General features: G+C 44.2%; 1 protein-coding gene across 1 annotated transcript in view; it reads left to right on the forward strand.

Annotated features, from left to right (window-relative positions):
- LOC126199397 (semaphorin-2A-like) overlaps positions 1–24,594 on the forward strand; it is a 1,365,238-nt gene that overhangs the window by 845,647 nt on the left and 494,997 nt on the right. The window lies entirely within an intron of this gene.

Raw genomic sequence — 24,594 nt, forward strand, 5'->3', positions numbered from 1 at the left:
GGGCTGCCTCTGACTGTTTTGGAGACTTAACTTTCACAATGATTTCATACATTAATGCCCATTGTTATCCACTGTTTTCTATGATATACCATTGATTCCGTATTTCACAATTTCTATTGGGTCACGCCTCTAAAAGGTAGAAAGTGTGTTAGTGTTTATATCCGTCTTGATATATAGTCCATTAAGTTACTGATACACTGGGGTTTCCAGATAAAAAAATCTGACTTCGTTAAAGATCCGTAAAATTTTCCCGGCTGAAAGTTGTATTAGAGTTATTACGTTGTCTATTATGGCAAATTTGCAACATCACCAGACAGTCCATTTGTTTACTGATCGGTTGAACTTCAAACACAGAAAGTAAACGAAATCGTTACGATCATTTGAAAATGTGTTAGACTAATACTATATCAAAACACTTCTTCCTTTGACGATCAACATTAATATCTGTACCCTATATTTTACTCTCAGATATTGATCTTTGGTTTAGTGCTTCACCTTTTACTGTCTGGAACTGCTAGCGTAACTTTTACGCAGAGAAATATTAATTTAATTTATTCTACAATTTTAATTTATTGTATATTTTCTCCCTGAGGATAAGCTACAAGTTTCTAAAATTTCGCAACACTACCTTCTTACAATCCCATATTCTATGATGGATGTGCAAACAGAGACTACAGTGGTGCGCAAAATTTAATAACGAAAACAACTTTCGCTTGATGTGGCACAGCCAAGAAACATCAATCGATGAAACTTGGACCATAAATGAACAGAACTCCTATACAGTTTAGTGCAGAAGGTGAGACCTGTTTTTTTTTCAGGATGTGGCAGGATGGGGTTACGATCGTGGATGGGGCCATAATCAGTTACTCTCGGTCGCACAACAAATACGTAAACTTTATTTAAAGAAATTAAATTTTTAAAACAATCTCTTAAAAAAACACAACTGATTGTATGACGGCTGAAGGCCTTATCACAGAAAAAAATCCAGAATTTTAGTGCCGAAGGCCACCAACAATAACCTCAAACAACAAACAGTTGAAGGCCTGAATTAGAAGTCAGAAGAACAATTCCAAATAGCATATATTAAGATAAATACTTCGTTTTAAAACAAACTGTAAAACGCCTTAAGGCCTTATTATAAAAGAAGTGAAATTATCACTCGGCTGAAGGCCACACACAACTTCAAATCACAAACGGCTGAAGGCCTGAATTAGAAGTCAGAAGAACAATTCGAAATAGCACCTTTAAAATAAATACCTTGCTTTTAACACAAGTTTGCTTAAAAAGCTTGCTGGAACACGGCTGAAGGCCTTATCACGAAAGAAGTGAAGTTATTGCTCGGCTGAAGGCCTTATCACGGAAGAAGTGAAATTATTGCTCGGCTGAAGGCCACACCAACAATCATTAGGAAATTACAAATATCCTTAAAACAAACATCACAATCTAAGGAATCAGGACAAGTAGTTCTCAGCAAATGTTCCAAGGGTCGGCCTGGGAAGGCAAACATAAGGTAAGGTGAGACAGGCAGCCAAGACTTGTACTCAAGTAACAGAATGGCAACTCAAACTAGGGACAGCTTAAGCGCCGACCAACCGACTAACCAATCCACCTAACGTCCGATCACCGGTACAATGATGGAATATTCTTAGGCAAGGGCGAAGAGGCAGACAGCACTACTTCTTCAGGAAACACTAGAACCAAGGTATACCACCCAAAAAAAATGCACAGTAGAATACAAGAGGCTGTCGAACTACACGCCTTGTCGGACAGCATCAACACGACGAGGAAAATTACCCTGCCAGAAAAGTACGCTAACCTCCAGTTCAGGTAACTGGGGCGTTATCGGCCACAAGGCAGAAAATACCGCTGGTTGCACTTCACTAGTAAGAATAATACTAAGTTGAATGATGAATAACAAATGGAGAAAGACGGCTGTAATATTTCACCGCCTCGAAACCACTCGTTGCCGCCAGGCTCAGCGACCCTGGGAGCAACAACCCGCCGACCAAATGCGAGATCTCAGAAAAGTCGAAGTTGCCTTAGCAGTTAACTCTTCACTCAAACGTCCAGGGTGCGGCATGCAACGAAGTCGTCGCTCTCGCTGCTACCCCCCCCCCCCCCCTCGATCCGGCAGTGGCAGCACGCCGTGAGTGGCCCCTGCTTGCCCCCGCGTTTCACGGACCTGTTCGCTGCTGCGCCCCCAACTAACATGATCTCCGTTCACAACCACTCACCAAATCCAGTACGCAGACAGCATTAAAAAACTGCTCATTCAAAACCACAAGATACACACAGATCAGGGAAAACAATTCCACCAACAACTCACAATACTAAAACCAGTCTCTGTGAAACAACATGGACGAATTATAAGTCAGCACCAACACAGAGAAGCCAGAAGCGGTCGGAAGACCAAATGCAGGTCGTCCGCTGCGACGACCGACCGAACGACCAACCACCGGTCGTCCCCAATCATGTCAGGCATGGGAAAGATCCCAGTATAAATTATCTACTGACAATTTATTGCCATGAGGTCACTTCGACGGGCAGACACACACATACAGGCGAAAGTTGCACTACTCGAATATCACGGTCCGTTAAATTAAAACTCGCTGAATCCGGTCCTTGACGTGGTCGTGCACTCTCGCGATCACATCTTTGCGTTGGGCAGTGCATGTATGTCGCCTGCGGTCGGGCGAGTACTGGCTGTCCGGACCTTACTGTTGCTCCGTCCCAAATCAACTAGCTCGACACACGACGACCCGAAAATACTAGAGATCTGCTGCTGCCACTCATGGAAAGACAAGGCGAGCAAACGTATTGACGCCAATGAACACACTAAGAAAACGGGACGCCACTATCACTATTACAAGCTATGAATGGCATCAACGCTAGGCGCACACAGTTCAGAAGGTAACTGAAAGAAATATGGAGTGAGACGACCAGAAACAACACTTTTACTCAAAGAGAAGGCAAATTACTCAAGATAGGCAAATGCTAGATGTACCCTCAAATGCACACAAGAATACTGTAGATTATTAATGTAGCATTCAGCCGTGACTTCGTTTTTTGTGGATGACAATGCGAGACTATATTGAACAGTGTAGACTGAGGAGCTCTTAGGACGAGAAGACATTCGGCCAATGGACTTGCTTGCCTTTTTTTCCGACTTAAATCCCACCGAGCACATGGGTGATGCGATGGGGAATTGTACACACCAACGACCCACAAACAGTTGTCAATAGCGCTGGTCGAGGAGGAATGGAAGGCTCTACCACAGAAGCTCCTTACCGATCTTGCGGTCACAATGGGAAAACGTTGCAGAGGATACATTGACGATGTTCACACATCCTATTAAGAAACATTGTAAGACGTCGTGGTCTCCTGACCTTCATTGCTTACGTATTCCGCCCTCACAATCGTATTCCGCACTTCAAGACGCTTCATTCGAACCCAAACTCGATAACATGAAGTCAATGTTGTATGAATTCATGTAAACAATATGCAAATAGCTAATAAATCGAAAGTGCGCACCGTGGTTGAAATACTCGAGGCTGGCGTACACACATACGTTCCAGACACGACGGTCACAGGAGCTTTTAGTTCGAGAGAGGCAACCGCACGCCAGGAGGCCAGTCCCAACCCATCTACGTCGGTCGGTGGCCGCCAGTGGAGCGGACAGCGTTCGCCTGAGGGAAAGGAGGAACGACCCCATGTTCGGCTTAAAAGCAAATTCCGCTACATTGTGTGGGAGTGGCCAGCCTACGCATTCTTTACACATAGTACGCAGTTTCAGAGACTTTCACAGGGAGACAGCAAACGCCAAACGCCGATACTACAGATATCTGGATTGGGCGCCTTAAACGAAACGTCATTCTCCAGTTTTAGAAGAGCAATGCTGATTGGCAGACGATATTTCTGATGCCTTGAGCTGAAGAGACCGAAAGATATTCCCCTTCACGTCTGGCGTGAGGAGGCGCAGTTCCGTTGTCGCTCTTGGAGGGAGGAACAAGTCTCTCCTCAGTACTTCACTGGGAGAGCACCTCTGTTGAGAGCGAATCGAAGTGCGACCCGATACTGAGTCCTTGCGATTAAGCGTTGTTCATTGTGTTGGCCGACACACTTATTGTGCGGTGTGAACGAACAAAGTTGTAGCTAAACGCCTGAGAGCGAATTTTTAAGTGGCATTGCGGTGGACTGGTTATCTGACCAGTGTACCACGCCAATAGTTAGACTAGAGACGAATAGGAATCCTTGACTTCATCAGGTCATAGGGAGAGTTTGATTGGCGAAGGTCAATCCAGATAGAACAAGAGTTATCTTATTTGTCAGCAGCGAGCAGCGCAGACAGCGGTCATCGCAGATTACGGTATTGTGCACTACAGCTATTGTGAGCCCCATATTTCCTCCACAACATACACTTCACTGCATTTCACACGCGCCAGCCTCGACCGTACCTTGCAACATTCTAATTATTCAAGTTGAGTAAGCGTGCCTCTCACACATTCTGCCAAGTCAATAACAATATTAAAATTTGTATAGATATTTCATTAGCGAATCCTATCCTTGAGAGGTAACTTCACATTCCAAAAATAACCAGGATATAACTTGTTCAATTCATAACTAAAAGTGCCATTGTTATTTCTCAGAATTTTTGCAAAATAAATAATAATTTTCGTTAGTTTCATGTTTTTCTTACACTAACTAGCACTAATCCAAGTGTCCCACTAGTTACGTACGAAATTTTTTGGAATTTTTGTGTCATTTCCTCACAGCAGACGACTCCAGAAGATACTTATTGCTGAAAAATATTCAGGCATTTCTCTTTAGAACGTTAGGAGCGTCTGTCTGACTTCTGTAGTAGTGTGGGGGTGGAAATTGCATCTTGCAGGAGCCACAGGGTAAAGGGTACATCTCAGATTAATCCGTTGCGCAGAATAACAGAATCTCAGATCAACACCACGCACACAACATGTCCTGCCTATTGTAATGTACAGGAGACTAAAATGAACCATGTGACCCTAGTGTAATTGTTGACTTTGAATGGATGTGCCATTTATTTTCGTCTGACTGCGTATTCCTTTCAGATATCGTTTGTACTATTCTGTACTGCAGTTTACTGAATTGTACCAGTTCCTTCCATGTAGAGTCGTAATTTCACTAAACTATGTTACTTGGCACTGGCAAATCATGCGAAAGTTACTTTTGTCAACAAATATATTTACATAAGATAATATGATCTCTGAAGTCAATTGGTAATGTTTGGGAACATTTTGTTAGCGATGCTGGCGTAAGCTGTGGCATCGGCGTCGCCGACTGTGTGTACTGACATTTAAACATCCACAGTTGACATGTTTCCACACACGCAAATTCCCGAGGTACTCTACCACGCGCTCATCACCAGCGGTTCGTTGTTAATGTGTGGACCAGCATTCTCAGTATAGACCACACATTCTTTCATTCCGTCTCAGTGGATGGAAACATCGAATCGCTCACAGCTGCAAGCGGTGCTGACTTCTGTCGCACGGCTTGAGGCTCTTGCCAATGGGCACCACTGTGGGGAGTCGGACTTGGGTATCACGGGTATGTCAACCTCGTCCCGTGTGTCCCCAGATCGGTCTGCCGCTGTGGTTGCCCCGGTTGCTGCCCGCAGTGGAGCTGAGTCCTATCATGTGGTTGATTGGGAGGTCATTCCAAGGCGTGGCAGGCAGAGAAAGACGTCCCCGGAGGCTGATCAGAAAGCCTCCCCGGTGCGGCTGACAAACAGGTTTCAGGTACTGTCTCTGGCCGAGCCAGATGCAGCTGCCTGCCCTGTTTCAGAGGATGATTCTCAGCCTTCAAGGTCCGGGCAATCACAGAGGGTGGGCTTATTGGTAGTTGGGAGCTTCAATGTTAGGCGCGTAGTGGGGCCCCTTAGGGACATGGCGGCTAAGGAGGGGAAGAAATCCAGTGTGCACTCCGTGTGCATTCTGGGTGGAGTCATTCCTGATGTGGAAAGGGTCCTTTCGGATGCCATGAAGAGCACAGGGTGCAGCCAGCCTCAGGTGGTGGCACATGTCGGCACTAATGACGTGTGTCGCTTTGGATCTCAGGAAATTCTCTCTGGACTCCAGCGGCTATCTGATTTGGTGAAGGCTGCCGGTCTTGCTTACGAGATGAAGGCAGCGCTCACCATCTGCAGCATCGTTGACAGAACCGACTGCGGACCTTTGGTGCAGAGCCGGGTGGAGGGTCTGAATCAGAGGCTCAGGCGATTTTGCGACCGTGTTGGCTGCAGATTCCTTGACTTGCGCCATAGGGTGGTGGGCTTTCGGGTTCCGATAAATAGGTCAGGAGTTCACTACACTTAGCTGGCGGCTACACGGGTAGCGGAGGCTGTGTGGCGTGGACTGGGCGGTTTTTTTGGTTAGAAGGCCTCGGGAAAGTACGGGGTGGGCTGCAATCTCAAAGGGTGCGTGGCAAATACAGGACGTGCTTGGATCAAGGAACAGTCGGAATTGTAGTTGTAAATTGTTGTAGTTGTGCTGGGAAAGTCCCTGAGCTTCAAGCGCTAATAGAAAGCACAGAAGCTGAAATCGTTATAGGTACAGAAAGCTGGCTAAAGCCTGAAATAAGTTCTGCAGAAATTTTTACGAAGTCTCAGACGGTGTTCAGGAAAGATAGATTAGGCGGAATTGGTGGTGGAGTGTTTGTGTCTGTCAGTAGTGCTTTATCTTTTAGTGAAGTCGAAGTAGATACTCCGTGCGAATTGGTATGGGTGGAGGTTATACTTAACAACCGAACTAAGTTAATAATTGGCTCCTTCTACAGACCCCCAGTCTCCAATGATATAGTTGCTGAACAGTTCAGATAAAATTTGAGTCTCGTAAGAAATAAATGCCCCACTCATACGGTTATAGTTGGTGGGGACTTCAACCTTCCTTCGATATGTTCGCAAAAATACTTGTCCAAACCGGTGGTAGGCAAAAAACATCTTCCGAGATTGTCCTAATTGCTTTCTCCGAAAATTATTTCGAGCAGTTAGTCCACGAACCCACGCGAATTGTAAATGGTTGCGAAAACACACTTGACCTCTTAGCCACAAACAATCCAGAGTGATAGAGAGCATCATGACTGATACAGGGATTAGTGATCACAAGGTCGTTGTAGCTAGGCTCAATACCGTTTCTTCCAAATCCACCAGAAACAAACGCAAAATAATTTTATTTAAAAAAGCGGATAAAGTGTCACTAGAAGCCTTCCTAAGAGACGATCTCCATTCCTTCCGAACTATGCAAATGTAGGCGAGATGTGGCTCAAATTCAAAGATATAGTAGCAACAGCAATTGAGAGATTCATACCTCATAAATTGGTAAGAGATGGAACAGATCCCCCGTGGCACACAAAACAGCTCCGAACGCTGTTGCAGAGGCAACGGAAAAAGCATGCGAAGTTCAGAAGAACGCGAAATCCCGAAGATTGGCTAAAATTTGCAGACGCGTGAAATCTGGCTCGGACTTCAATGCGGGATGCCTTTAATTGGTTCCACAACCAAACATTGTCTCGAAATTTGGTAGAAAATCCGAAGAAATTCTGGTCGTATGTAAAGTACACAAGCGGCAAGATGCAGTCAATACCTTCACCGCACAGTGCCGATGGTACTGTTACCGACGACTGTGCCGCTAAATCGGAGTTATTGAACGCAATTTTCCGAAATTCCTTCACCAGGGAAGACGAATGGAATATTCCAGAATTTGAAACACGAACAGCTGCTAGCATGAGTTTCTTAGAAGTAGATACCTTAGGGGTTGCGAAGCAACTCAAATCGCTTGATACGGGCAAGTCTTCAGGTCCAGATTGTATACCGATTAGGTTCCTTTCAGATTATGCTGATACAATAGCTCCCTACTTAGCAATCGTATACAGCCGCTCGCTCACCGATAGATCTGTACCTACAGATTGGAAAATTGTGCAGGTCGCACCAGTGTTTGAGAAGGGTAGTAGGAGTAGGGTAGTACAGACCTATATCATTGACGTCGGTTTGCAGTAGGGTTTTAGAGCTTGTACTGTATTCAAACATTATGAATCACCTCGAAGGAAACGATCTATTGATACGTAATCAGCATGGTTTCAGAAAACATCGTTCTTGTGCAACGCAGCTAGCTCTTTATTCGCACGAAGTAATGGCCTCTATCGACAGGGGATCTCAAGTTGATTCCGTATTTCTAGATTTCCGGAAAGGTTTTGACACCGTTCCTCACAAGCGACTTCTAATCAAGCTGCGGGCCTGTGGGGTATCGTCTCAGTTGTGCGACTGGATTCGTGATTTCCTGTCAGGAAGGTCGCAGTTCGTAGTAATAGACGACAAATCATCGAGTAAAACTGAAGTGACATCGGGTGTTCCCCAGGAAAGCGTCCTGGGACCTCTGCTGTTCCTGATCTATATAAATGACCTGGGTGACAATCTGAGCAGTTCTCTTAGGTTGTTCGCAGATGATGCTATAATTTACCGTCTAGTAAGGTCATCCAAAGACCAGTATCAGTTGCAAAGCGATTTGGAAAAGATTGCTGTATGGTGTGGCAGGTGGTAGTTGACGCTAAATAACGAAAAGTGTGAGGTGATCCACATGAGTTCCAAAAGAAATCCGTTGGAATTCGATTACTCGATAAATAGTACAATTCTCGAGGCTGTCAATTCAACTAAGTACCTGGGTGTTAAAATGACGAACAACTTCAGTTGGAAAGACCACATAGATAATATTGTGGGGAAGGCGAGCCAAAGGTTGCGTCTGATTGGCAGGACACTTAGAAGATGCAACAAGTCCGCGGTGTGGGATCCTTACCAGGTGGGACTGACGGAGGACATCGAAAGGGTGCAAAAAAGGGCAGCTCGTTTTGTATTATCGCGTAATAGGGGAGAGAGTGTGGCAGATATGATACGCGAATTGGGATGGAAGTCATTACAGCAAAGACGTTTCTCGTCGCGGCGAGATCTATTTACGAAATTTCAGTCACCAACTTTCTCTTCCGAATGCGAAAATATTTTGTTGAGCCCATGCTACATAGGTAGGAATGATCATCAAAATAAAATAAGAGAAATCAGAGCTCGAACAAAAAGGTTTAGGTGTTCGTTTTTCCCGCGCGATGTTCGGGAGTGGAATGGTACAGAGATAGTATGATTGTGGTTTGATGAACCCTCTGCCAAGCACTTAAATATGAATTGCAGAGTAGTCATGTAGATGTAGATGTAGATGTGGAACATGCGTTGCCAGCACTGCTGGAGGATGTACCTCTGACTGTTAGACAAGGGATGTACTTCCAACACGATGGACGCCAGCCTATTTCAGCATTGCCCTGAGGAATCATCTGAGAGCCATCTCCGGGAACCGATGGATCGGCCACGGTGGCCCCGTGGTGTGGCCACCCAGGTCAACTGAACTCACGGGTCTGAATATCTCCCTGTGGGGGCATACAGAGCAGCTGGTGCTCGAGACATTTGCGGAAACAGAAGAAGGCCTAGTCTCTAGAACTACCGTCCCTGCTGGTACTGTTGCGGACGTGCCAGGAATCTTCAAACGGACACGACAGTCAACGGTTCGTGAATGCACTGCGTGCATACAGGACAAATGACACGCGCATTCAAGCATTTTCTACGAGTGCCATTGCTGCAATTAAAATCCTAAACTGCCTTCTGTGTAAATTACCCTAGCACCAGAAAAAATGTCGTCAGGCATCGTATGTACTATAAGTAAATATTTTTATTTTGATGGTCTGCTCCTCCTGAATTAATTTGGACGATTAGTTTTGGATCATCTCGCATAGAGCCATAAAATATATATAAAAAATTGATTACCTCTTTAGTCGGGAAGCTCATCTCCTGCTCTTGGTTTGAGGTAGCTCGTATAACTGTGAAAAGATGTGTTTACATGATAATATCACATCTGATGCCCTCTGGTCAGGTATAATGTATGAACACCATAAAGAATTTAGTACAAAAACAAAATCAGTTAATAAAAATTGGTCAGGTGCGAGCAGCCCTAACGCACCGAGGGTTCCTTATTAAGTTAATTATAAGCCCTAGGAGCCCTAGCGCAGCGAGAAACCTTCGGTGCTCTAGGGCTGCTAGCACCTAGCCAATAGTCTATATATACAGTTCATACATTCCGGGATGGCGCGCGGGATTAACCGAGCGGTCTACGGCGCTGCAGTCACGGACTGTGCGGCTGATCCCGGCGTAGGTTCGAGTCCTCCCTCGGGCATGGGTGTGTGTGTTTGTTCTTACGATAATTTCGGTTAAGTAGTGTGTAAGCTTAGGGACTGATCGCCTTAGCAGTTAAGTCCCATAAGATTTCATACACATTTGAACATTTGAACATTCCGGGAATCTAGTATCTCTACTATACTTGCCTGTTATAAACATTGAAATTGGCAAGATATCTAGCCCAGGAATTTCAAGATTTTAGGCTATGTTTTTATTGCGATAATATAAATCTGACGTAAGGTCATGCAGGAGGCAGACGGCCATTATTATAAGAATCAGCAGTTCTCGATTCATGCTGACTGGGTCGCAGTGTTACCGGTCAAAAATGGTTCAAATGGTTCTGAGCACTATGGGGCTTAACATCTGTGGTCATCAGTCCCCTAGAACTTAGAACTACTTAAACCTAACTAACCTAAGGACATCACACACATCCATGCCCGAGGCAGGATTCGAACCTGCGACCGTAGCAGTCGCGCGGTTCCGGACTGCGCGCCTAGAACCGCTAGACCACCGCGGCCGGCTGTTACCGGTCAAACATTAGGCAAGGAATGACTTAATTGCTCAGATGACGCAGTCTGCGAATTTTTGTTCCTCGTACAGCCTGAAACGCCATATCTACGTGCAGTAATCGCTTCTGGATACGTGATGATGGATAAGTGCCAAAGCGCGTAATATGAGCAATAAAGTCATTACGTGCCTGATGTCTGATTTTTACAATTGTGCCCCAGTCGGCCTGAGTGCAGAGCTACCGATTGTTTTAATATCATGTGTGACGTGGAATAAAGAAATTACAGATAACAGTTTTGGGATTTTTTGAATTACTTGTTCCGTGAAACATTACTTCTTGACAAATTTCATCGTTGTAGATCAGCTGAAAGTACCCGAAAGGTATCATGAGTGAGTTTCCGGGTATCAAAGTATGTGACGTAAATGGCTGTATCTTTTTATTGCATTGACTTAGAATGGTTCAAATGGCTCTGAGCGCTATGGGACTTAACAGCTGAGATCATCAGTCCCCTAGAACTTAGAACTACTTAAAACTAACTAACCTAAGGAATCCTGCCCGAGGCAGGATTCGAAACTGCCACCGTGGCGGTCTCACGGTTCCAGACTGAAACGCCTACAACCGCTCGGCCATATCGGCCGGCCAATGACTTAGAAACTAAAGTTTATTGTAACGCCAAGGGAGAGTGGACATTAGTGTGTGACATAAATTTAGAAGTTATACGTCCATTCCATATAACCTAAGGACATCACACACATCCATGCCCGAGGCAGGATTCGAACATGCGACCGCAGCGGTCTTGTGGTTCCCGACTGCAGCGCCTAGAACCGCACGGCCACTTCGGCCGGCGACAAAAAGAGGTTTTAACAGTCATAGAGACTGACGGACGGACAGACAGGCAGACAGATGTAAACACAGACAATGAAGCGATCGTATATGCACTCCGTTTTTTAGACTGAGACAATGGATTTTTAAAAATGATTTTATCAAGCGGAACGTGAAGGATTATCACAATGGAAATCGTATTCTGTACCTTTCTACCTCTACATCTTCATTACATCCGTATATATACACTAAAACCACTGTGGAGCGCGTAGCAGAGGGTGCTTAGTATTGAACAAAGTATTAGTGTTTTTTCCGTTACAGTTGGCTATGGAGCACGGGGAAAATGAGTCCTGAAATGTTGTCATTAGTCTAATTTTTCCTGCAAGGTCCCTACCCTAGCGGTACGCAGGAACACGAGTAATATCAGTTCTCGAAATTTTGTAACTAGGATTTTTCTGGATAGTTTAGCTCCATCTTGAAGAGCTTCGGTTGGTGTGCAGTGTAATTCGTGCTTTCTTTCCGTCTTCGCTGCCCTCCAATATTGGTACACGTTTGGCGCCTTCCCTGCAAAACCTGTTAACTACGATTTATGTCTGTTGTGTATGTGCTGGTTTGCCATGAAAATGTAAGAGACTCTATGATGTTAACTCGTCTTGTTTGCTTCGTTGCTGGAAAGCCGAACATAAGTGCTGTCTCGTCTCAAGGATATCGTACCGACTTTGTTCTTGGTATCTTTACGACCACGCTCGAAAAACAAACACCAGAATTCGTATCGGAAATGTCGGCGAGGAAGCAGTCCCGACGGCGAGTCTGAGGCGGAAACCGCGGCAACTCGCCGACTTGGGCTGCCGTTTCCGGCAATTACTGCGGCCCGTATAAAGTTTTCTTATTCAATAGAATAATATCAGTTCCGCCTGGGGCGGCCCAAGGCGGCCATAAATCGGCTAACCCCGCGCCAATAGGACGGGCGCAGGGAACAAAAGGCAAACGCACAGTAGTGAGAGGGTTTGCGAACAACAGCCGCCCTGGCGGACGACCCACTCTTCCGCCCGTCGCGCACCCCAATCCCACTGATTTGTTCTTCACTTCACTCTCCTCTCAGTTTACCATTCACTCTACTAACTCAGTTTGTCAGTGTTATTGTTTGTAATCCTTCTCGTGTCATGCAAAGAAGGCTGGTGGTGAGTGTGTAACACCCCACCCGTCACTTATCTGGTTTTGGTGTGTGTTCACCCCAGGTAATTGACTAACAGATCGACAGAGAGTGCAAAACTGCCGCAATGCGGATAACGCAAAGAAAGTAATAAGGCCCTGTGACTCCTGATTGAACTGCGGTGGCAATGTTGACATTAATTGATTCCGAATTGATCCTTTTAATTAAAAAGAGGTGCACATTGATGATATATTCAGCTATTGAACACCAGATGCAAATGTCGAACATAAAATTAATTAAGAAAGTGACTCGGGATTTCAACTACTTGATTGAAAACAGATGCAGTCGATTAGCACAGATTTATTTTAACTCACGACCTTCAATCATCTCATTACATGACTCTCCTAACAGGCAGTGGTAATAAATTGCGTTTGCATGGAGTAAAGTGCGATAAATCAGAAGTAATTCCTATCGACTGACCCAAGCGTAATGCGAAGTGCGTAAAGAATTCTACAATACACGGCCCATGAAACCCTCGTGGAAACTTTGCTGACGTGATCCAACAAATTAATCAGTGGCCAGAGCGGGAGCAATATCATCGAATTCAGTGTGGTGGGGCGACGTCATATGCGGACGTCGGCCGACCTAGTGTTGCTGCAAGGCTGCTCTCGTTTATTCACTTCTAGCTATCTTGCTCATTACATAGCTGAACGAAAACTTTCTATCTCCAACCTCAATCATTCCGTTTGCTAAGTCCTAAACATCAAAGATGCTCACTCTCTCTCAGGCAAGCTGAGTAAACAACGCCACGTCCGCACTCTAGGCAAGCTGGGAATAGAAGACCACTACGGAGACTTCTCCCAGTCTGCTCTTTGCCTTGGTTTCCCCTCCAGAAAAATCACTTGCGCCAATTGCAGCGCAAGTCACCTTAATTATGCATCGCTTCCCGGCGCCGACCAATGCCTGCTCTGGGAAGTGAACAAATTTCCCACAAAATTTCCCTTCCTCTCAACTTCTGCTATTTAGCTCCTCCCAGGCCACCCATCAAGGTTACCGTCTGCACAGAACATCAATTTTTCCGGAATTCTGACTACCAGGAGAGTACTTCAAATTCCTTGGTCCTATGTTCCCATCGGAGGCCAGGGTATTTCATTCTGTCGCTCTTCACCTGATTTACTTCAGACTCTGGGGACCGTGAATTCAGTGTGAAGTTGCTATAGTCATGAACACGCATATTTTGGCCTCTGTTGACTGCTCCACCATAGCTTTGCGCGGCTTTCTCGCATGTTTCACTGAAAACGGGACGACGGACATTTATCAACAGGCGTACAAGTTCTCCATCTGCTTCCCGATACACCAGCATGGGGTCAACCACCCACTCACTGTCACTCATCTTAAGGTAGCTGAAGGCCGCACCCCGTTACCGCTTTCTCAGAGCTTGAGCCACCCTAAGCTGCCTATTGTCGCTTCCCTTCACCGCTCCCCGGCCAGCCACGGTCAACTCGAATACTTCTCTGGGATAAACTAACCTCCAGTAAATCGACGTGTTTCCACAAAGTTTTCATGTCATGTGAATTACTTTAAAACCATCACCTGACATTAATTATTACAATACGTCCATACTATACCATCTACAAATGCATTGTGCCTTGTCAGTCATTTTTGTTCAGCCCTACTGTTCGCTCAACGTGAGTTAGGTGATCTTTAATGACTTCATGTAATGGGCATAGTTCTTGCCATCTTACAAGTGTATTAAACGCTGAACTACTTAGTAGTTAGCAACGTACGACATTCCTAAGCCAAGATTTTTTTTTATAAGATTTCTATCATTGTTACGGTTTACTGGTATTATAATATTACTACATTATTAGCGAACAGTAGTATAACTTTTATTATTATTCTATTTACTCACTTGTTACTGATGGATATACAGGTTGATCAGATATAGTCCGAAAAGCTTGTAAGGGAGTTGCGGGGGAGGCTGTGCTGAGCATTATAAATTAATAAAGAAAGTAATTCGTTCCGCTGTTTCCGAGCTATTGAGCACTGAAGTTAGCCAATCCGTTCCCCACACGCGTGAATTCTATCACTTTGACACACCTGTGCGTCTATGAGCTACCGGTTATTCAAATATCATTACCAGTTAAAATGCGCCTTTCTCGGAAATGATAAATGTGAGCAAGCTGATCTACAGTTACGTCAGTTTGGTTTGAGGAAAGCAAATGAAGAACACGTTTGGCGACACTGTCTGTGGCACACTGGTTGAATTTGTGCACGTGACAACCTGGTTTTCTAACTTTAATACTAGATATCGCTGAAACGGCGCAACGCACCGATTTCTTTTCTTACTGATTGTGAATCATCACAGTCTCTGCTGCAACACTCTTACGAGCTTTTCAGGCTCTTTCTGATCATCCTGAATGTTATGTAGGAAGGGAGAACTCTGTATGCAATTATAAATTTTTTTCTTTTATGGTCTGCAGCACCTTTATCATATTTCATGCATGCTTTAATAGACTATAGGATTCAGATAAATCGACGAAAGAGCTTCAATTACTGTAATCTGGGACCTCATAATTATGGGAAATGAATCTTGTTTTATGCCCTGAAATGCTAACCCTTTATATCAGTTCCGCCCAACGTGTAAGTAGATGCAACATGACTGGGAACTTTCATGCACTGGAGTGGCAAGGATTTCCTCAGAGCGCAAAGGAATCAAAAAGGTGAGTTAACCAGAGTTAAGCGAGAGAAACTGAAACTGCAATCCTCAAAGCAAACATTGTGGATCTGCTAACTGTCTATCTCAACAAATTGTAGCTTGTAGGTACAATTTGTAGAACTCAAATGACTTTGGCATGTGTGCCCTACATTACCTAATAATCTAAAAAAAATGGTTTAAATGGCTCTGTTCACTATGGGACCTAACTTCTGAGGTCATCAGTCCCCTAGAATTTACAACTACTTAAACCTAACTAACCTAAGGACGTCACATACATTTATGTCAGAGGCAGGATTCGAACCTGCTACCGTAGCGGTCACGCGGTTCCAGACTGTAGCGCTTAGAACCGCTTGGCCACCCCGGCCGGCTAATCTGAAAACTTTAGGCTAGTGTTGTAGCGGAAATTACCTCGATGCCTCCATCTCCAATGGCTCGTATCTCGAAGTTCAACAGGGACAAAGATCTATCTGGTTGGGTGAACTCTTATTTAATATTTTTACGATCTCCGCTTATGATAGGCTATTTCACTTCAGGTTTGAATATAACAAAAATAATTGGATACGTTTCGAAAACGTCGTTCTCCAGTGATCATAGACGCATGTGTGAAACATGTGGAAAGATTCATTAAACAAGGGGCAGGGAGGAGGATAATACACTCTTAAATCCCAAATATACTCAGACATAATATACAACTATCAACGTTTTTGTACAATGTAAAATGCTTTATGTGAAAATATAATTCCACAGACCATAAGCTTTTTATACCCACCGGATACAATAGATATAAGGGAATTACACCGTATTATTATTAATTCCTGAAACATCATATCACTAGTAGAAGGGCATTGTGACAAGTCATTTGTAAAGTTGGATGGCTGAATGAAAAATACAGTGACGTAAAAGTAACCCAAAGGTCCAAGACAAGCAACGATCTTACCGTAATGGAGAACGACGTCGATGAATGTACGCCTTTCACTAGAACGAGACAAAGCATTTACACTACGAGGAAAATCTGCGCTTCAGTCATAAAAATAAATGCCACTGTGTGCGTGTCACGGGGATTCCCAAAACGAATTCAGCCACGTAGCACTCCTAATGGCCAGCCAAGCTGAAAGCTTGCATGACACTTCATGATATATCTTGGCACTTTCCACACGGACATGTACTAGGAGACAGATACGTAATTACAGATCTTTGAGGCTGACGAGAGACTGTCGTTGCATGTGGGAATACGTTGTGTGGAAAGTGATCCACGGTTAAGCAAATGTCTTTCAACGTTTAAAACTGTTAATACAGTAAAAGAAGAGTAAAATGCGAATAGCTCATTACTCCTAGAGATAGTGGGAAATAAAACCAATAGAAGCACATACAGAAACACATATTCAGTTACTCTACAATGTTTCTCACTTGTATGGAAGAGGAATAAACACTTATGGCATGAAAAGTCGTCTGGGAATGTACAAATACCGGTCGTGTATGGTTTTCAAGGCAGTCTTATACCATTCTTCCCCACGAACGGTCGATAATATTGATACCTAGTGACTCTGGTGGCCATGACTACACAAAAATTCGCCCTCCTGTTCACAAAACTGATCCTTGACGATGTGAGCTGTTACTCTCTGCCGCACGGAGTGGCCTCGCGGTTAGAGTCGCCATGTCACGGATTGCACGGCCCCTCTCGCCGGAGGTTCGAGTCCTCCCTCGGGCGTGGCTGTGTGTGTTGCTCTTAGCATAAGTTAGTTTAAGTAGTCTGTAAGTCTAAGGACCGATGACCTCAGCAGCTTGGTCTCTTAGTAATTCACACACTTTTGTTACTCTCCAACGGAAACCACAAACGGTTAATAATGTTGAGATATAGCGACTGTAATGGACAGGGAGGATGCGTCAGTTCGTCGTTTTGCTCACAAAACTATTCCTTGACGATGTGAGCTGTATACAGGGGTCCTGTGGTCTTGCAAAATGCCGTCACCATTGGGAGACAAATGTTGTAGCATGGGATCTATCTGATCAGCCAAGGTGGCCACATAATGGCAGTAATGAGACCTTACAACGTAGCCATGGGGCAGCCCAAACCATCAACGAATCCCGGCCATGATTCACACTTGCGGCGTATACTTGGCCAGAAGTTGGAAACATTGTGAAACAAAACTCATCCGACGAATTGACATTCTTTCATTGCTGAAAAGGCCCAAAATAATGGCTACGGCACAAGATTTTCCTTCGTAGGGCACTTGAATCGCTGACGACTGCTGTTGGAATTCCAGCTCGCACTGCAGTTCCCTGATTATGAAGTTACCTTATTGTTTTGGTGATTACACGATTCGCGAGTTGTTGTTGTTGTTGTTTTCAGTCATAAGACTGGTTTGATGCAGCTCTCCATGCTACTCTATCCTGTGCAAGCTTCTTCATCTCCCAGTACTTAACTGCAACCTACATCCTTCTGAATCTGCTTAATGTATTCATCTCTTTGTTGCCCTATACGATTTTTACCCTCCACGCTGCCCTCCAGTACTAAATTGATGATCCCTTGATGCCTCAGAACATGTCCTACCAACCGGTCCCTTCATCTTGTCAAGTTGTGCTACAAACTCCTCCCTGATTCTATTCAATACCTCCTCATTAGTTATGTGATCTACCAATCTAATCTTCAGCATTCTTCTATAGCACCACATTACGAAAGCTTCTATTCTCTTCTTGTCCAAACTATTTATCGTCCATGTTTCACTTCCATACATGGCTATACTCCATGCAAATACTTACAGAAACAAATTCCTGACACTTAAATCGATACTCGATGTTAACAAATTTTTCTTCATCAGAAACGCTTTACTTGCCATTGCCATTCTATATTTAATATCTTCTCTACTTCGACCATCATCAGTTATTTTGCTCCCCAAATAGCAAAACGCCTTTACTACTTTAAGTGTGTCATTTCCTAATCTAATTCCCTCAGAATCACCCGACTTAATTCGACTGCATTCCATTATCCTCGTTTTGCTTTTGTTGATGATCATCTTATACCCTCCTTTAAAGACACTGCCCATTCCGTTGAACTGCTCTTCCAAGTGCTTTGCTGTCTCTGACAGAATTATAACGTCATCGGCGAACCTAAAAGTTTCTATTTCTTCTCAACAGATTTTAATAACTTCACCAAATTTTTCTTTTGCTTCCATTACTGCTTGCTCAATATACAGATTGAATAACATCGGGCAGAGGCTACAACCCTGTCTCACTCCCTCCCCAACTACTGCTACCCTTTCATGTCCCTCGACTCTTATAACTGCCATCAGGTTTCTGTACAAATTGTAAATAGCCTTTCGCTTCCTGTATTTTACGCCTGCCATCTTTAGAATTTCAAAGAGAGTACTCCAGTCAACATTGTCAAAAGCTTTCTCTAAGTCTAGAAATGCTAGAAACGTAGGTTTGCTTTTCCTTAATTTATTTTCTAAGATAAGTCGTAGGGTTAGTATTGCCTCACGTGTTCCAATATTTCTACGGAATCCAAACTGATTTTCCCCGAGGTCGGCTTCTGCCAGTTTTTCCATTCGTCTGTAAAGAATTCGCGTTAGTATTTTGTAGCTGTGACTTATTAAACTGATAGTTCGGTAATTTTCATATCTGTCATTACCTGCTTTCTATGGGATTGGAATTACTATATTCTTCTTGACGTCTGAGGGTATTTCGCCTGTCTCATACACCTTGCTCACCAGATGGTAGAGTTTTGTCAGGACTGGCTCGCGAGTGCAAGATTCAATTCTGCACTGACTCCTCCGGCTGTCATTCTGATATTTTTTGTCACGATCCTCTTCAACAACCGCCGGGGCGACGACACAACACGCAGTTTTGTTCGCGTTGTGATGTAGCGGGTGATGCTTTTCCATTTTTCTTGTAAGCGGTAAATGTGTGCGGCACAGTCGGTTTTGAAACACCAAACACTGCGGTTACCTTAATATGGACGCACCCACCATACGAGCATCGACAATTAGCGCACGTTCTAATTCGCTTATCTCCGACATAATGCAACTACACTTTCAACGTAATAACGACGTTGCACAGGTTGCGTTCATGGTAAAATACAGTAGCAGAATGTGCAGGCTTGGCTAGAAACTACATTTATGTTCAAGCACGCGTTGTCTCCATGTTTTTCCCAATCCCTGTATGTGGCAGACTTCAGTCCCTTAGCAGGATACCGGGAAAGTGGGGTAGTTCTACAAAGCAGACTGCTTACAAATGATTTGCGCATGCCGGAGAATACTGCTAAAGTGTGTGTATACATACTGGGCTTATTGAGCACGCACAAAGTAGCGCAGCACGATCGGTCACATGTTTGTACCAGGTGGAGCTACTCACAGAGGCCTAAAGTAGGCTGTAATTATCATATGGCAGCCCATCTCGGTAGATATTCTAATGCTTTAATGTGAATGTGATTTACCCTGAAGGAAAGTTAGTTCCAAGTTTGGCCCCTAGGTCCAAGTCTGGCGCTGTACAGCACCTCATCGACGTTTCTGGCGTTCATGTGGAACAAATTGTCTAAGCAGCTGTTAATAATAAAATCACCACTATGCCATTCTCACTTGTTTGGTCTTTTCCGTCCACGTCCCATTCCTAACGCATCACATATGATAACATTTCTATAAGTCTTTATTGCATTCACAGCGCAGGATTTGCAGCTGGTGGCCAAAATTGAAAGTATTTTTTGCAGCGTAAATCGATTCCACATTAACACATTACAATATCACGAAGTTTCGCTGCCGCAGTCATTACAGCCCACGTTGAAACTTTGTAAGTGCAGTTTAATTGTAAGCATGCGGTATGATTCACGCGGAGCGTCAAGGAAATGACAACCTTAAATTGGCAGATTCTTGAACACAGATGTCAATTATCTTGCGAAACCCTACTTAAAATTACATAATGCCAAGTACTACAGTCCAATGAAAAATGTAGTCATGTTCTTTAGTTCCCTGTATATCGTTCGCATAGATACCTTATAGACATCAACTAATTCTAATACATACACAGGGCTATTCTCCCCTCGTTAAATATGCGACTGGACCCGGAGGAACCCATTAGATTTAATAGTGTCGTAAAAACCATCTAAACAGTGATTTGCACTGGATGGATGTCGATGTAGATGCAGAAGACAAACTCTGGCATACCGCGAGGAAAGTGCTCACTGTGAGCGCAGAAAGAAGACTCTTTGCGGCTATGAGGCTGAGTCCCTCTACGTAGGAATTGCATTAAGACGTACACTGCGGTAACAAAGTTATCGGATACCTTCTAATATCGTATCGGACCACGTTTTTCCCTGCATAATGCAGCAGCTAGTCGTGGCATGAACTCAATAAGTGGGTGGAAGTCCTTAAATGCGAGACTTTTCTGGTGCAGTTCTGTGTGCACGAACTGACCTCTCTATTATGTCCCATAAATATTCGATGGAATTCATGTCGGGCGATCTGGGTGACCAAATCATTCACTCGCACAGTCTAGAATGTTCTTCAATCCTGCCACGAACAATTGTCGCCCGGTGACATGGCGTTGCTTCATTCTATGAGAATATGAAGTCCATGAATGGCTGTAAATCGTCTCCAAGTAGGCGAAGAGAACCATTTCCACTCAATGATGGGTGCAGTTGGACTCACCAGCAGCTTTCACAGTGCCTTATTTATACCTTGGTTTCATGTTTTTTGGGGTCTGTGGCACACGTGATCCCTACCATCAGCTCTTAGCAGCTGAAATTGGGACTGATCTGACCAGGCCGCTGTTAATCAGTCGTCTAGGGTCCAGCTGATATGGCCAAGAGCCCAGGAGAGGCGCTGAAGGTGATGTGGTGTTAGGAAAGACTCTCGCGTCTTTCGCCTACTGTCATAGCCCATTGTCGCCAAATTTCGTCTCACTGTGCTAAGGGATACGTTCTTCATACGGCCGACATTGATTTCTGCGGCTATTTCACGCAGTTTTGCTTGTGTGTTGTCACTGACAGCTCTACCCAAACGCCGCTGCTCTCGGTCGTTAAATGAAAGCTGTCAGCCACAGTGCTTTCCGTGGTGAGAGGTATTGCCTGAAATTTGTTATTATAGGCGCACTCTGGACACTGATGACCTCTGAATTATGAATTCCCTAACGATTTCGGAAATCGAATGACCCGTGCGTCCAGCTCCAACTTCAAAGTCTGTTAATTCCCGTTGTGTGACCGTAATTAAGAGGGACATCTCTTCATATGGATCACATGAGTACGAATGACAGCTCCATCAATCCTCTGTCCTTTTATACCTTGTGTGTGTGATACTACCGCCGTCTGTATGTGTACATACCTCTACCCAATGACTTTTGCCGCCTCAGTGTAGCATTGAATACGACTGTGCCTTTTTTCTCTATTAGGATGTCTTGAAGCTTTCCCTCGCGTCCAGTTTTCTCGGAGCATCCGTGGCGTCGTGCGAAGAACCCCTCGCTGCAGCGTTCAGACTCCACAAGCAATCGTTGCATGCTAAAAGGACCCCAGTCTTTCCAACCTAGTTTCCAGAAAACAAATAAAACCGTAATTCCAGTTACATCATTCCTCCCTGTCTCCTGAAAAATAACAGTGATGCGTGATATTAGTGTGAACGTAAGGATACGTAAAAAATTGTAAGAAATAAAAATTTTACACATAAAAAAGGTTCACCTTCGATGAAAGTTGCTTTTAGCACGTCTCAGTACTTCACGTAGTAGATACTCTGTTTTGCTCCCAGTAAATTCGTTCAGCAGTGGCTTAAATAATAACCAACAATTAAAAGTTTCTGACACAATAATTTTCCGACTTTTGCTGATATTTATAACGAGTTTGATAGTTCCTGTCTCATAGAAAACGTGTCATGTTTTCTAAGTTCACTTTTGACTATGCTGAAATCCCTGTCACAAGGGAGAAAGGAATGCCCAATGACAGGGAAACACTGTTCAGTTTTCTCAAACCGGTTACAGTTGGTCATTGCCAATAACATTCTCGAGTCAATATGATTTTTTTCCTGTCCTCCACACTTCTTGGAATGAACTTGTAATTCAGTGACTGATGGAGGAGCGCTTTGCAGAAACTGGAAACTGGTAGAGAAAAGTGCATACTTTTTTGGGTCCATGTTTAACATTGCCTGCATCATATTTATACATATGTGGACGCTTTTGCACCGGAAATGCAAATTCTAATTCTGCGGGAAATATTTTGTATAAAGTTAGTTTCATAATTTGAAAGTTAAATCTAGCGTCTATATGTTTCATATCCTCGCCAGCGTAATGAATTTTTTTATAGTGGAAAACTTTCAATGTGTCCCCAGATAGCTTCTCTTGTTATCATGTGGCGATTCAGTTATGAGACGACCTACTTCGCGGACGTTCTTTGGATGTTTAATTTGTGGAAGCACATTACTTATGAACACTGCTACACACGTACAATCACGGAAAAAAATCGCAACACCAAATATTGATTAGTGCAGAGTAATGAAAGTTTGGAAATAAATTTGTTTAGGTAAAGTATTTAGGTGATTAATATTGCAAGATAACATGTTAATGTAAGCGCGAGATCAGTCATTGTAATTGTGAAGTGCTGGTACGTTAATCAACAGTGTAATCGCCAGAATGTTGGATACAAGCTTGCAAACGTGCATGCATTGTATCGTACAGGTTTCGAATGCCAGTTTGTGAGATGGAGTTCCATGCCTGTGGCACTTGGTCCGCCAATACAGGAACGGTTAACACTGTTTGTGGATTACACTAGAGCTGTCGTCTGATGATGAACCATATGTTCTCCATTGGAGACAGCTCTGGTTATCGAGTATACTATGGCAACCTGTCACACTCTGTAAAACATGGTGGGTTTCTACAGTCGTACGAGGGCAAGCGTTATTCTGTTGGAAAACATCCCCTGAAATGCTATTCATGAATGGTAGCAGAAGTGCAATCCCCACACTGAGGGTCAAATTTACAGTCAGGACGCGTGGGATACTCACGCGAGTTCTCCTGGTGTCGTACAAACCACATCCCAGAGCATAACTCCAGGTGCAGGTCGTGTGTGTACGGCACGCAGAGAAGTTTTTTGCAGAGCCTCAAGTGACCTCCATCTAACCGACATACGGCCATCAATGTCACCGAGCAGAACCAGCTTTCATCAGAAAACACAACAGACCTCCACCCTGCTCTTCAATGAGCTCTAGCTTGACACCACCGAAGTCACAAATGGCGATGGTTTGGAGTCAGTGGAACGCACGCTACTGGGCGTCTGGCTCTAAGCTGTCCTTGAGGTAATCGGTTTTTAATAGTTTGTAGTGTCAGTTTGGTTCCAACGGCTGCTCAGACTGCAGCAACAAATGCAGCACTATGTCCAGAGCCACACACCGAACACGACGGTCTTCCCTCCCGGTAGTGCCACGTGACCGTCGGCAGCCCGATCTTCTTGCGACCGTACATTACCGTGACCACCGCTGCTAGCAGTCATGTACAGTGGCTACGTTCCTGCCAAGTCTTTCTGCAGTATCGTAGAAGGAACGTACAGCTTCTCGTAGCCGTATCATCCGGCCACGATCAAACTCAGTGACGTGTTGGTAATGTCGTCTGAAAGACATTCTTGACTAACATCAACTCACCATGTTCTATCTCAGAAGCAGCTAACGCTCACGATCGTTACAGAGGTTATTTAAAGCAAACCTCATTTTCATCCTCATAGTGGCGCTACTAACACTACTCTTACGCAACTGACTCGAAATCTGGATAGAATCATCTTTCAGATGGAGAAACACCTCCACCAACATTCGTTTATGTCGCACAAATTCTTCGTGTAGCGATTTTTTTCTGTCAGTGTATAATCATGCCAAAAGAGGTTTGAATGGTTCAAATGGCTCTAAGCACTATGGGACTTAACATCTGAGGTCATCAGTCCCCTACACTTAGAACTACTTAAACCTAACTATCCTAAGGACAACACACACATCCATGCCCGAGGCAGGATTCGGCCCTGCGACCGTAGCAGCAGCGCGGTTCCGGGCTGAAGCGCCTAGAACCGCTCAGCCACAGCGGCCGGCAAATGAGGTTTCACAGCTGCGGTTTCACCCAAGAGACATTGTTGAAATTTTCGTTGTTCTTATGCCACTTCTAGCGCCTGTTAACAACCCCGATACTATCCACAGACCCCA

Source organism: Schistocerca nitens, chromosome 8 (genome assembly GCF_023898315.1).
Source record: "Schistocerca nitens isolate TAMUIC-IGC-003100 chromosome 8, iqSchNite1.1, whole genome shotgun sequence".
Taxonomy (NCBI): Eukaryota; Metazoa; Arthropoda; class Insecta; order Orthoptera; family Acrididae; genus Schistocerca; species Schistocerca nitens.